This window comes from Sturnus vulgaris, chromosome 11 (assembly GCF_052056855.1).
Source record: "Sturnus vulgaris isolate bStuVul1 chromosome 11, bStuVul1.hap1, whole genome shotgun sequence".
In the NCBI taxonomy this organism is placed as follows: domain Eukaryota; kingdom Metazoa; phylum Chordata; class Aves; order Passeriformes; family Sturnidae; genus Sturnus; species Sturnus vulgaris.
In genome coordinates this window covers 7,829,060-7,844,661 of record NC_142253.1, presented here as the reverse complement: position 1 = coordinate 7,844,661, position 15,602 = coordinate 7,829,060, and the positions used below count along the sequence as shown (strand labels likewise).

Below are 15,602 nucleotides of genomic sequence, written 5' to 3'. Positions count from 1 at the left end.
AATTTACATCTCAAAAAAAGTATTTCCTATGGTTCAGTCCACTGTAGGAAAGACCTAAGCCTTATACCAGGCAATTTGCTGTAAAAGAACAAATCCACAAAGAACATGAATGAAGGTGTAGAAATACACAAATAGGTGAGACAACAAAAAACATGTACAAAGAGTGGAAAGAAATATATTAAATCAAACAATAACTAATCCAGTAGCCCACATACAAAGACAGCAATGCAGCTAGAGTCAGGGAGAATCATGATTATTTTGAGGTCATATGTTGTTCTTGTCTCCACCATCTTACAAAAAGTACAGGAACTCCCTGTTAAGTACAAGTCGAAGTACAATTATATTCACTTAATAAAGAATTATTTTTTAAATTACCCAATGAATTTGGAAATTCTTGTCACATCATCTATTTGCCATGATTTTCATGGAAAGCTTCCTGTTGAAAAGTCACTCTAGGAGTGTAGAGGTGTCATTTGGGAACAAAAGCAAAAAAGAAATTTGTTGCACATGTCATTAAGGACTGACTTTAGGTATTGCAAGTTCAAAAAGTTGGTATATTCCTGTAAGTCTGTTTGCTAATGAAGCAGATATGGATATGCTTCTATTTGGTTTATTCATACATTATTTATTAACAGCTTCCAAACTCTTACAAGAAAAGCTACAACCAATAATCTCAATGAAGCAGCTGTCATCAGCAGACAGCAGGAAGTCTAAGAAAACAGACACTAACATCAAATCTTTCAAAACTCTTTTACCACCTTCCACAATTATCTTAAATATAAATGATAGTGTCCCCAGTGACTGCTCTAGGGCAGGCTTGATTTTTGCCGTTTTCTTTTTGCCTTTCCTTTTCTTCTAATTCTCTTATTTAATGTCAAAAAAATGTCAAAGGTAGAGTTTTTCTAAAAACAGAGGGAATAAAACCACAAAATACTTCCTGTTGTTTAAAGCATCCCTGGAGAGGTTTGCTTCCTGAACCACCCCTTTTCCTGAAGTAAATTCAAATTAGACTACAGATAACCCTGAGGTTTGAAATTGTTTAACTTATTTATTAATTATTAATAAAAAGTAGAACCTTTGTTTTGCTTAATTTACACGTCACATAAAATTCCTTTCCAAATTTCATTCAGCAAGCAAATTTATGTAATGTAGTTGGCAGATAGAGCAAAATACTGAACGCAAGTATCACAAGTTTCAGTCACAGAACAGTTTTTCACACATCACTTCAACTTCTGTGGCTTTAATGAGGGCCAGTTCATTGATGTCTGTGGAGCATTCAGATGTCAATATGAGGAATGACGAAAAAAGAAACTCAGGGGTGTCCTCTGTTCACTAAATACCTGTGAACATTCCCAGAGCTTGCAAACTCAGAAAGAACATTATTGCAGTCCAAGTCAGCAATGGCTGTTTTTCGTAACACATACAAAATACAAACTTGCATTGATGCCTGCAAGCATAGAGGTTTTCAAAAATAAGGTTTGAATGCCCACTTGAGAAATTCCAGGGCTTTGCACATGAAAAAGTCCAAAATAACCTCCTCTCTTCCCAAATACCAATGCAGAAGTAAACCAACTAAGTAAGTATCTGTACTAGTAATTGTAATATCAAATTTCAGCAAAAACCCATACATTCAAATCGTTTATAATCTACTGAATTGGCATCAGTTTGAATCCAGTGCATCAAAAGCTGAATTTTTGTACTTCATTACAATAATCTAAAATAAAATTCATAGATTAAAAAGAAAGGAATTCCTCAGTTACATAGATTATTCTAAAATATTTGCTGGTGCTGTGTAGGTCATGGGTAAAATGGAAACACAAATTTAAACTGAATTCAACTTCTAAGTGCATATTTAAATTGTGTTGTATCATTGTAAGCTCCTTGTTTTGTAAAGTACATTCAATGAATACTCTCAGATTACAGACATTATACCATGCACTTTTTCAAAGGGAGTATCCATTGCAAGTACGAGGTGTTAAGAACTGGTTATAACTCATGTTATAATCATTGTAACAACAGTAACTGTTACATCCAGCAAAAAGGACCCGACAGCATTATCACCTACTGAGCTACACAACATCTGCACACAGAAAAGGCATCCTACTCCTCTGCTTCTACCACACCAGCACCACCCACTCGTGTCACTTATTTTGGAAACAGATTCAGAATTGCCTAGTGGGAAGATGTCATTAAATTGGCATTTTGAGCACCTGGAGCAGAAGTTAATACCTGGTTATACTTTTGCCATTTGAAAAGATGCAGATAAAGGGAAGAGCAGGTCCATTTACTGTGTTGTACAAGATAAGCTTGAGAACAAGCTTTCCTCTTCAGAAATACCTCACACAGAGACAAATTTGCCACAACTGATAAAAATATCCCAAACAAAAATCCCAACAACAACCATCCAGACAAAAGCACATTAAAGAAGCAAAGATTTTCCAGATATATCTTAAGGGTCAAGGCAACAGGTCTGCTCTTGACAGTCTTTATAGATATAAATGATGTATGCGGATAGCCACTGAAAACAAGATTTAGCTTTCAGGATCCTCCACAAATATATTCTCCTCCTCAACTCAGAAGTGCCACAGTTTCCCACTGGTTACCACATCCTTTCTTTTCATAGATCAGAGGTTCCTGGCTGGTTTCTCAACACGTGGAAGAGGCTGTAACTCCACACACCTCTCCCTCCAGATCAGCTAAAGCCAACATTCTTCCTCATCACAGGCTGCAGCAGTGGCACTTACCTATGCAAGCTACTTGTGGGTAACAAGGCAGTATGACCACATATTACACAATTTCAAACTATTTGATGAATCTTTTTATTGATGTTATTTGTAGTTGGAAAAGTAATTTACAAGAAAGAAGTATATGAAAGTATTAAATTGAGGCAAAACAGAGCTTGAAGCCTGGCAATAATTTAGAAGCCCTTGCAGATTCATCACATCTGACGTGCAAAGATGAGTAAATGCAGAGATCATGGGATAAGCAAAGATGTGATGAGAGAAAATGTCCATCCTTTTAACCAAATTACACCAATGTTGAGTATTTATATTTATTAACTTTTATGTCCAAAGTCTTTTCTCTTCACTAACCTTTTATCTTAAATGTTTTTCACGAGTTGATAAAGTTGTGATACTTTCTAAGCATTACTAGGCTTAGAAGTCTAGCTCAAAAAAGAGCACAGATAATTGATATTGAAAAGCTTGATTTTGACCAGAATTCAAAAATCATATAATCTGTATATATATAAGATAAGGTCTGCACTGGCCCAGCTACATCAGTCACGAGTAATAATAAGCAATCACTGATCAAGCTTCTCAGCAGAGACAATTTTAATGGGGAAATTTCTCTTTTCATTAACAATACACTTTACATGTCATAGATAAACTGTAGCAGCAACAGTGCAGTCCTTGGATGCATTTATCTAAGGATGACACTACAGCAAATTTCCTGTTATCCAGACCCATCAATTGAACAATTAAGAGTTTTCTAAACTGAAATACCTTAACTAGTGTTGTAGTATTCACTTGATCAGCCAATAAAAGTCATAGAACAGATATATTTTACTGATTTTCAGTGTTATAGGATAGTAATTCCTAAGAAAGAATAATTACACCAACGTAAGAACTTTCAGTGGTACATCTGCATTCAGAAGAATCAAAGAAAGCTTTTTCCTAATATAAATATGCTGTCATAAGAAAAGCAGAAGTAGTAAAAATGTGCATTTCAATCCAGTGGAAGTAATGTCTCCATTTAACAAGATGCTTTGAGTTTCTCAAGGGAGTTGTTTGTAACACAAAGCACTACATTCCGTGTTTCTATAATGTCATGTCATTTGTCTTTAAGAAATCTGTGTTGTCAATATCTATTTTATTGTTCAGTAAATTTTCATTACATATGCCATGATGTCTACATTCTCTTATTTCTCTGGTATACTTGCCACTTTTCATATTTTTCTAACAGTGAAATGCCTTTAAATTCACCCCCAAAAATATCTTGTAAGTGGTCACTGTGCCTAGGCAGCCTATTCACCTAAAATTAGCATTTTTCTTATTCAAGGACAAATAAATTATTTGCAAAACAAATTATATCTAAATCAGACCTACCATTTATTTTATTTGGGAAAGGACTCATAGGTTTGTTTGTTTTCTTTTAAAGGATGATACAAGTTCATAGCCCAGGGCCTGGCAATGGAAATCAGCCAAAACTCTTAACTTGGAATCACTTACAGACCTTCACCCAAAGCACTGAAATCGATTTACCATATAGGATTTTAACATATCAGCAGCCATAGGCAGAGCCAAGAAGTTATTTCCATCCATTATAAAAAAATCAAACCTCCAAGCCAGCAATCTTATGTGGTACATAAAACCACTGTATCAAAATTCAAAGATGTATTTCTCTTAGACCTTTAGAACCACTGAGCTCTGAGGTTTGAAGAGCAGCTCCTGCACACATCTCACGTTGTTTCAGATAGCAGAAACAGTCTGAATTCCTTTCAACATTGATCTGCTTTTCAAATCCCTATGGTGATCTTGTTCAAGCTGATGCTGGAAAGTTACAATGAAAATCAGCTCTGAAACCACCACATCAGTGCCCCACATCTCCTCTTTGGTCCAGGGAAATCTGGCTAAGAGAGGAAGAGCAGCAGTGGTCTGGATCCATCTCTCATACATGGATGGCAATGACATCTGAACCATCACAAATGAGAGATTCACAGAACCATTAACCTGAAAAGCATTCTCCATGTTCTTTTGGAACAATCAAGAGAACTATCTAAAGAAAAAGAAAGAAAAAAGTTTCTAATTTTTCTAATTCTGTTCATTCTACTGCTCTCTATGATACAATAATATGGGACACCTAAGACTGCTCTATCTAGAACAAAACAGCATAAAAATCTTCTTTAGACTAACGTTCTTCAATACTTTTCAAAAGGTACTTGTCTCACAAAAGCAGAAGAGAACCATGCTAAAATGGTTTGTTAGCATAATATTCTGAGCTAATTACTACTGTTTAAGTGTCTTTTGAATCACCCCTTCACCATTTTTTTTAAACTTTACCAACTCAAATGATAAAATTCATCAAATCCTTACTGATAGTCCACTGAGAGGAGTCTGTTTTTAAAATATATATATGGAGCAAACAAACAAACAAATATATATTCATCTTTAAAACACTGTAGGTGCATCACTTCTGCCAGTGACACTCCTGATTTCCATGTTATTATTATGTCAAAGTGAAGAGAATTCCATTCAGAGATACTCTGATGAAGACACAGGCATTACAAAAGACAAGAATAAATAACTTCTACCATTTTGAAGAATGTTTCAGATCAGTGCACATTAACGAGTGATCAGATTTCAGGATATCATTTATATTCATATAAATACAGCTTTTGTCTTGCTTGATAAATACTTACTGTCTATAAAGCAGATGCCTGTAAGAGCTGCATTTACTTACATTCTCATCCTGCCTGCAAGCTTGCTTATATATAATACTTCAAAAAACACATATTTTGTTCCAGTTGAAAAAAGGAGTAGCATTAACCTCCCCTGATCTTTGTAATTCTATACAAAACAAGCCATGCAGAGCCATAGAGAGGAAAGGAAGTGTTCCTCCAGGAAGTGCTTTAATGAAGTAGAAAAAGGCATAAACATTCTCTGTATGCCTTGTGTGGAACATGGAAAGTCACACAAGGAAAAAATACAAGGAACTTGTTATGTGTCCTGTCAGAAAATGGCTGCTACATAAAAGCAGAACTTATTGCCCTGAGGGAATCCTGCATTTTCTTTGCTGGTTTTTTTTTTCCCATCTTTCTTTCCTGCTAGAGTTACACCTCCCAGCAAGGCACAGTGTAAAGAAGCTTCAGTGTACAGAGCAAGATCATCTGACAACAAAAAACATATTCAGACTGTCAGATGGAGTGTGTACGCTGGAGAGAATTAACTGGGAAAATGTATCTGTCCACAGATTGGAAAATTCTACTTAGAGGCAAATAAATCCTTCTCTCCTACTTAAAACATTTATTCCATTTTAACTACTCCTTGCTCTTCAGATGCCTGTTTCAGATGAGGAAAGACACTAAGAATCACAGAAATACACTCTCACTTCAATAGAAGACAGATGTGTGTTTGTTTTAAATGATTCACAAGCACTTGCTGTGCAACAATGCTGCCTGTCCTGCCAGTTATCAATGGAAATTTATTTTAGCAGACTTTTCAAATTAGCCAATATAAGGAATATAATGTTAGTAATGAGATAACAAGAACCATGGGTAAGGCAGCTGCACTGGTATCAGGGCAACAGCAAAGGATATGAAAGCTTTTATCACACAGTGCAAGATTAGGAAGGTCTAAAGTACTTTGGTGTGGTCACAAGAGAGACACAGCAGAGTTACTATGAGTTCATCTTCTCCTGAATAGCACCAGTGCAACAGGACTAACTCTAGCTGAAAGAAAAAGAGGCCAATGAAAGGAATATGCTTGAAACTATTTGACTATAATGATCAAAGTATGATAGAAACAAGAGAATGGCAGTATTGTATAGGAAAAAAAACTGTATTTGCTCTAGTTCAGGCTTCCTTTTGTGTCAGCACTTTAAATAACATAGCAAAGGTTGAGATGATTCTGTTAACATTACTGGGAGAGCTACTAAAACTGTTTGATGTTTTAAATATAGCTTATGTTTAACTTATGACCTGAACTGCAAACCTAACACCAAGATACTTTGCACCTTATCCCAATTTTCAGTGTATTTTACCAGGCTAGAAAGGAAGCAAACTAATGGAAAAGTCATTCTTCACATGAGAGAAGAAAAAACACACCACACCAGCAATTCCCAATCTTGCCAAGTTTCTAGCTCCAAGTTTAGAATATTCCTCATTTACTATCAATGTAATTAAATTGCAGCTATTAAAACCTCATGAACTTTCTTCTTTTCATAAATACTAAAGTTTTTTGATATGTTATAGAGTAATCTGTATTACCATAATTGTTACAAATGCAGGTAGATGCTGAAAATGTTCTTTAAGACAAAATTCTTGTTCAAGTGTTCACAGAACAGTCATCAAAAAATTATTTATTCTCATAATCAGAGAGAAAAGAGTAATAGTAACTGAATTACTGAATTGTTTTATCAGATACATGCAATTAACTTTTGCAGCCTTCTAGACAGACTGTCTTTTCTACTCAACTTTACTTGTACTCACTGAAGTGGAAATTATGGCTCCTACTCCTGCTGAATTCTGGAAGTGGTGCAGGTACTGAGTACAGTTCCATAAGGCTGGATCCCAGCTCACAGCAAGAGAAACACCGGGCACAAGCAGTAACATACAGCGAGCTCAGTACAACATTTCTGTACCAGCACCTACAGCCAGAGCACCTGGCACTGGGAACAAGCCCCAGCAATGCCAGACTTTTCCTTGGAATCACCAGGACCTTCCCCACACACTGCATACATTTTCTCCAGCACAGTGAGCAGTGTAGGACTTCAGCCTCTTCTACTTTCTTCTGAACATTTAATCTGACATTTTATGCTTTCTGTTGATATAATAGAGGACTTAAGCACAAGAAACACTTGTATTTCTGTTCAGTATAATTAATCAAAATTTAGAGGGGGTATATAAAAACTAAATAGAAAAGCAATGTTAGAAAATATAGTAAAGATACTGCAACTAAAAACCCTGACTAACAATTGGGTAAAACTGACACAGAAATCAAATGGAAATAGTTTCCACAAACCAAAAGACGTATGTTAAATTTCAAAATGCTAAGATATCATAGTATCTCAATAAAATGCAGCTAAAACATCATAAAATAAAGCCCCAATGTCATTCAATACTAAAAAAAGGAAGTCAGAGTAACAGTCAAACCCCAGTAACAGATGAATCTTTAATCAAGAAATAAAGCACATTTTTAGTGGCTTTTACTCTTAGAGGAAATTCCTGATCTACTTACTAGCTCAAAGTCAAATCTGGAAGGTAAGAAAATCCCCCATAGAAGTCACATGAATGGGATACTGCAGCCACCAAAACATTTTCCCTTAGTCACAAACAGATTATAATTTACAGTGTAAGAGATTAAAGATCATTTTATTACTCCTCAGTGCCATACCGCCCTTACAGTGCTGTAATTATGACTGGTCAAGTAGATCTTTAATTTTCACACTTCAAATACTGATTATCTGCATTCTGCAGACATCTACAAATACATACATCAAAGCTGCTGGCTTCCACAGAATGTTAACCAGGGCCCATTGTTCTTACATTCTTTTTAGAGTTGAATCCCGGTGCATTAGGTCTATAAACAGGTCCACTTAGTCATTTTCTTACAAGCTATTCATGTAGAAACTATAATGTTCTGTTCTCCCCAGAAGCTTATAATACATCACATGGATAATTGCATTTGAAGAGATTAAGCATGAAACACAAGAAACACCAATAAAATTCAAAGTACACCTGAGTCATCACAGGAGAAATACCATTATTTCTTAAAGAGCAGGTAGCATGGGGGGATGGGGGAACCAGAAAAAAAACCCCAAAACAATATAAAAAGAACAATTCAAGCTTCAAAGAGAAGATTCCTGTAAGCACTGAGCAAGCATATTTAGCCTTCCAATTATGCACACTGACCTGAGACACAGAGCATGCCATGAAGTATTAAACACAAACTACAGTGGAATTAGCCTCATATACACCCAACAGGGCATAAATCTTCACTAAAGTCTCCTAGAACACATAAAACACTCACACAAATAATACATGGAGAGAAGACTTTCTCCAGCTTCTGCTCTACTGAAGCTAGAAAGTCTTTCCTAAATAAGCCCAAGTCTGTATCTCTACATAGTGACAAACACTAAATCTGTTCAATCAAATGCAGCATAAGAGGAGACAGTTTTCCAAAATTGTTACTGAGTTGTGTATGCAATTGTTTCATATGAGCCACTGTATTTTGAAGAAATTACCTCTTTTCCAATCATGTTAACCATTATCTGTTTTGACATGCATTTTACTGGCAAGGATTCAACCACTTACTAAGTAATTCCATTTGCTCTATATTAATAGTTTAAACAGTTTTTGCTGTCTCCTATCTGAGCACCTTCAGGATAACTTCCACTGTTTTTCCCATTTGCACTTGATTTAGAAAATGTCATGACAAAACATAAAGCCACTTTTGAAATTAATAACAAAGTGTCATTTGAAATGGTTCATTAAACCTGCAAAACATGCATCGCATCCTACCTATTGAGCCAGTATCTATATTAAAGGCAGTAAATCCAATTTAAAACAACTTTTAATCAAACTCAAGTGTTGAAGTTCTTAATATGGCAACTGACTATTCACAAAATACAGAGGACAAGGTGTACATTTGACTGTCAGACTAGTTCAAATAATTAATGAGATTTAAAATTAATTTTGGTATAGCAACATGCAATTTTTCCAACTATTATACTGACTTATTTAGTGGAAAATATTGCAGGCAAACATTTCCCAAGTCCAGATCAGTAGTCATTGTTATCAGCAGAGACACTCAGACTCAATCATGGCTTCTTTGGAAGTATCCAGAAATCCAATTTGTCTGTGTTATTAACAACCAGTAGGTGCCAGCCCCTACAGAAGGCAGAAACAACCTGATTGATATATAAGAGACCAGGGTTCCACCTTTTTGGAAGAAGACAAGAGTTTCAAGTATATTCGACTTCCCCAAACCAGAGGGGTTTGCATCCTGTCTGAACTATGCTTGGTGATCTCCCCAAGCCCCTGGGCAGACACAGCTCTGTAACCCCCCTGTGTTGTACCGAGTTACAAACTCAGTTACTGCTCAGTGGGATGGTGGTAACTGGCTCTGACCAGCACTGCCCTCTGTCCTTTCCAGTGTCACACACTGCAACGAGCTCCAGCTTCTCACTTTCAGCAAAGCTGAGGGCCAGGACTTGAGGCTGAGGAGAAGCCATTGCCAGCTCAGGTCACAGGGCTCTTCACGGGTCACTGCTCTGCTGCCTATTTAAGCCTTCCCTGTAAGACTTCTCTCCCAGGAAACCCAAATGCATGAGCATTCTACACTGAAACAGTAAAAGTGCAACAATCCTCTGTTTATTGCATTCGTTTCCCTGTTTTTCACCATGTAAATACATTGTTCAGTAAGTGCACAGACTAACAATGAGATAATGTTAAGGACTTCATATGCTTTCAAAAAAATTCATGCTTGTTTTTGAGGTACTTTAATTCCTGTTCAAAAAAAAAAAAAAAAAACAAACCATTCCTCAGCACACAGCACAGTTCACTTCTTTTCAGCTCTGTCAGAGTTATTCCTCTTTGGTTTTGTTTTTCTCCAAATTATTACAAAAACATCACTTCAGGATCTAGCAATTGTCACTACAGTATTTCAGCTTCCACTTTTGCTTTGTAGCTGAGCACATTCCATAGTCAATTCAAAAATAGTAGTCAAGCAACGAATGCAAAAATGCAACTTCTGTTTTTCCTGTTAAAGGCACAAACCCCTACTTCTGCAACATTTACAGAATCTGCACCATTCTTATTCCTTTTACAGAGCTTTTAAACATTGACTGCATTAATTAATTAATTTGCCATTAACTAATTTATCTACTGACCAAAGAGAGAAACTGTCACTGGGAAATTACTGGTTTGGAGGTTAAATTAATTAAAAACAGTACCGTAGTGACAGAATTTAATCTTATACTTCTCATGAGAGCATGGAATCACTCACAGCTACAGCAATTTGTGATAAATCCATGGAGAGATTCTTTGATGGGAGTGGAATTAATTTGTGTCACCCCTAAGAGTATTTGTGCTCACTCAACAATACCTGTAATAAACAATGGTAAAAATACACAAATTGAGCAAACCAAACGAACTTGTAGTTTGAGCTAGCACATGATACATGCCCTGCAATATCAAGATACAATAATCTGCATTAATAAAATTCAGGGGATCACAAGGGCAGTCACAATGACCAGAACATTCTTTGCAGTCTGTCTTTATCTGTGTAATGCACTTGAGTAAAGAACTAAGCAATGAACAAAGGTAGTGAAAATACACTGAAAATACAACCATTGAAAATATAACCATTGAAAATGCAGCACCAAGCACAACCCCCCTGCCCAAATCCAATCACTACATCACTCTGGAATCTACCACCAACTCACAAGTGCAGCAGAAGAGGGACCTCTGGGCCTGAATGAAGAGAGCAGCAATGAGATTCCCAAATCCTGTGGCAAAGTAACAACAGAGAGAAGTGTGAGAAGAAGGAAGGATGAGCTGCTCCAACGACAGGGACTCAGACTTCCAGCAACTTGATTTCTCCACTCAACTCTTTTCTGGACCTTAAAAGACACCCTGAATACATGAGCCTCCCACCAAAGCAAGGCTCTAACTACCCAAGCAACTGGGCTGTTGTGAATGGAAGATGAAATTAACACAGATGGGAAGACTCTTTTGTTATTAGCTCTTAATAACACGATTTCAGATGACAGAACTTGTCACCCTGTTGAGGTGCACAGTACACAATGCCTACAGCTCAAAGCAAGAGCTGGTTTTGCAGTTTATACACAGAGAATCCAAATGGCTTCAATTTGAATCCTGAAAGAACCAGTGACAATGTGGTTGTGGCAGTAAAGTTTCCAGCATTCACTGTACAGTTCTGCCCAGAAGCCAAGGTAAGCATTCACGTTAAGCAGACCATCTATAAAAGGGAAATAATATTTTCTCCTGCTTTTGGTATTATTGGTATTTTGGTATTATCTTCTATGTGAGAGCAGGAAGCAGCACTGCAGTTTATGCCAAGAGCCACATTCACTAGGTGGTAGTGTCAAACAAATAATAGTCATGCTAATAACCAGAAGGAACTATCAAGACAAATCAATACAAAAAGAAATTACAATGCTTATGTAAAACATTATTGTCTATTCATTGAAAAATTACAAACCCCAGAATACAACTGATCTAGCAACACAGCCAAATTGTTATTGATTTGCATTAAGAATTTTTCCCTACTTGACATTTCTAGAATTTTTATATAATTGTATATTAAGGCTCATAGTGAAGATGAGATCTATTATAAATTCCACACATCTGCTGAGATACACCATTCTGAAATTAACTGTCTTGAAACTTATATTTAGAGCACATGAAACTAATTCAATTTCTCAATATTAACTCTTACATCAATACCTGAATTTAAGATAGGTTGCATTCTTGTTCCTGTTGTAGAACAAAACCAAGAGTGTCTTTTTTGTGGGGCCAAAGAAACAAAAGTATTTTTTGAAAAGTTTTTCAGAGGAATAGATTCGGATGAGAAGGCTAACATTTAAGTGACTGAATAACTACAGACTGAATAACTTACATTCTAAAGAAATGTAGGACATCATCAAAACTTTTGAAGTTCAAGTCATGAAAATCTGATTATGACATCTAAGTTTTTATTGCCATTTATGCAATTCTCTTTTTTTATATAAGCAATTTAAGGCTGCTTTAATAATTGGCATACAACACATTCTAACATTCAAAATAGACTGTTGACCTCAGGGATAGCTACTCAGCCCCACAGGTACAGCAGTGATCAAGATGCAGGCCAGCATCTCTGAAAATGATACCTCTTTGTACAGACTCTGAGCATGCAAACATGTAAATTGGCCTAGAGAGAAAGTTACAGTAACGGGGGGATTCTGGAGAGAATTACACTCCAATATGATGGAGGTATCAAACACTAAGAGGTTTGTTTCAAACAAAATTCATTACTATATAAAGAAATTTACTGTTATTTTTTCCCATGCTGTTATAATTTCCTTTTGAAATTAAAATTCCTGTCTGATATCAAATGATATCTGACTATTTGACAGAATTTGAGAGATACATTGGACGTGCTATTTGCCTCAATGAGCTTCACATGAGCCATCCTCAAAACTCAGCAGTGATCTAGAGATTCTGAAACGAACACCACAACTACTATTATTTTATGAGGGAATTTAAGATTTAAGCTTCACAAACCAGCAAGCTACTTCCTGATTACTCCAAGTCCTTATCACTAAACAAATTTATCATGTCTTTTGTCCTCCCTTGTTAATCTCATACTTCCACATAAGGAATTAATCAGAGAGCAACAAGCCAGTAACTCTGATATCTCATATCATTAATGACATTTCTTTATTAGCAAGAAAAGAGAGTATTTATCAAAGCTCCAACTTCAGGTTTTACAAGCAGCTGACAGAACAACTATGGGTCCAGCTCCAGAAACTGAACCTCACTGAAAGGGCTCAGAAAAACATTTCTTTTGACCATTACCTGATAATCTTCATGCTCACCTGGACAATTTTAGTCTGGCACTACCATCTAGCTTGGCCACCTATTTGCCTGTAATGTTTTACCTGCTGTAGAACATTCAGGTGATTGAAGCTGCAGCCCCATGACCAGGAAAACACTGCAGTGAGAAAAGGATCCAACACACCCCAAACAGCAGAGAGGACAAGGCTTGGTGTAGACAGGCCACAGCTTGGCAAGGGAGAAAAATTAAATTATCATCACAGAACAGACAACAAACTGCGTCAAAGCAAACAATGAGGTGTTCCTGGGATGGCAAAGCACAGGATTTTCTAAAGGAAAAAATTGCAGTGGGCTTTGCTAAGAAAATTGGGGCTTGTTTTATTAAAATCATCAGTATCTTTGGTTAGACAGGACTTTTCTCCAAACTGCTTTTAACATAAAAAGTAAATCATAAGAGACCACTAAATTATTATTTCTTATAGTCCCCTCTGCAAACTACCTGAAGTTAAAAGACAGAAAGAATTAAATATCATATGCTGTAAAAGTTCTTTTTATTTTTATCTGATATTTCACTTGATAGTCAAGGAGAAAATTGTGTGCTACTTTGCAGATGCTCCTAAACTAAATTTCCTTGTTCAAATTAGAAACTTTGACATTTAAAATGAATTTTAATAGGGTAATAAACTCAGGATATTTCATAACTCCATCCAAGATATGAAGCATCTCTGACCTACTGACAGCTTAGACTGAATGAAAGTCATCATTAAACACTCGTGAGGCAGCACACCAACAGACACTTTGGAGTGAGTTATTTGAGTGGTAATGACAAATATGAGAAAAAATAAAAGGCAGTTCATCCCCTTATTAGAACTATACTGTGATATTGTAATTCCTAAACTCAGTACAGTTATATGAGATGTGTTATAAATTGGCCCAAAGCAACCAGTAATTCTGATTTCTGTGTGCAAACTGGTGATTAGGAACATGTACAAAATCTTCCTAGAAATTAGGCCAATGTATAAAAGAGGAAGACTTATAGATCATACAGAAAAAGGAAAGAGAAAATACTAAAAGTTCATTACAAGACATTTAAAAGTTCTTTTTCTAAAAATCTTGGAACTGCTGTAAGTACAAGGGAGGTGTCCATGCATGCCATACACCAGTGCAGCTTGGTTTTATTAGCACTGCAATAAAAAAAAGTCTTATAATCCATTGTTCCATAGGCAACTGCCAGCCCTGTTGCTCAGCATAGCCAAGTCTATCCCTTCATCCCCATTCCAATATTTATATTAAGTTGCTTCAGCTCCACTGACCTGTACCAGTAGCTGTGGAAGATTCCTTAAACTACAAAATCTCACAAGTTCTCTCTGATAAAATGAGACAGGTTGGTAGAGATTTACTTGGTTTAGAAACTGAATTAATTTTCTGCTTTATCAAAACTGGATTTAAGCAGTCACAATAGTTTTAATAGAACACTGTAGCTTTATAACAAATTCAGAGTTTATTGTGCAGTCAGATGATGCAACCATCAAAAAAACCCAAAAAAACCAACCAAACAAAAAGAAATAAAAAACAAAATAAAAACAGAAAAAAAAGAAGATTAAGAGAGTGAAAACACACCAAGAGAAAAGAGCTTCATTAGTACCACAGGTCTCCATTGCAAACATACAACACGACTACAAGCAAAGCAACTGTACACCAAGTAAATCAATCTGATCTGGACCTTGCCCAGAATATCTATCAGTTTGCCATTCCTACACCATGCTTGGAGGGGAGACATGCACTCAGTGCACAAAACAAAGCACATCTGATGAGATCTCTTAAAGGTCAGGATTTTATTTAAGAAAGTGATTCAGTGCTGGTTACTGAGTTACTGGTCAAATGTAGAAGTGATTTACTCCTGTATGCCATAATGCTGATGATGAAAGCAAGTATGGGAACTACTTGCACCTGACTTTCTGTGGAAGGGATATAACATACAGTGAATTAACTGCAGTCAGAAAAAGCCTGGGATAACACAAGAAATAGAATACATATTTCTGCAGGTATCAGTAATGCAGTTATCACAAAAAATTGTGTTACACAATTAGTTCTCAAAATCAGAGATCAAAAACATAACTTGATAAAGGATTAAGAAAATCAATTGTCTGCAAAGAATTTCTAAATGTTTGCTCTGTGGGTGACCATGAAAGGCAATGTGTTCCCTAAATGAAGACTTTTGACTGAAGTTCAAGCTGTGAATATTTTCCAACAAATCTCATTTCATAGAGGTTTAAGATAAAAGTCAAACTCTTAAATAACTAAATTCCAGACTAAGTATCAAGAG

General features: G+C 36.1%; 1 protein-coding gene across 2 annotated transcripts in view; it reads right to left on the bottom strand.

Moving 5' to 3' along the window:
* Positions 1–15,602, bottom strand: part of FHIT (fragile histidine triad diadenosine triphosphatase) — a 534,516-nt gene that overhangs the window by 458,370 nt on the left and 60,544 nt on the right. The window contains exon 2 of one of the 2 annotated variants that reach the window (XM_014872960.2): positions 11,164–11,226. The exons of the other annotated variant lie outside the window; for it this stretch is intronic. The gene's annotated coding sequence lies outside the window, so the exon portion shown is untranslated. The remainder of the gene's footprint in view (positions 1–11,163; positions 11,227–15,602) is intronic. 2 annotated transcript variants of the gene reach the window in all.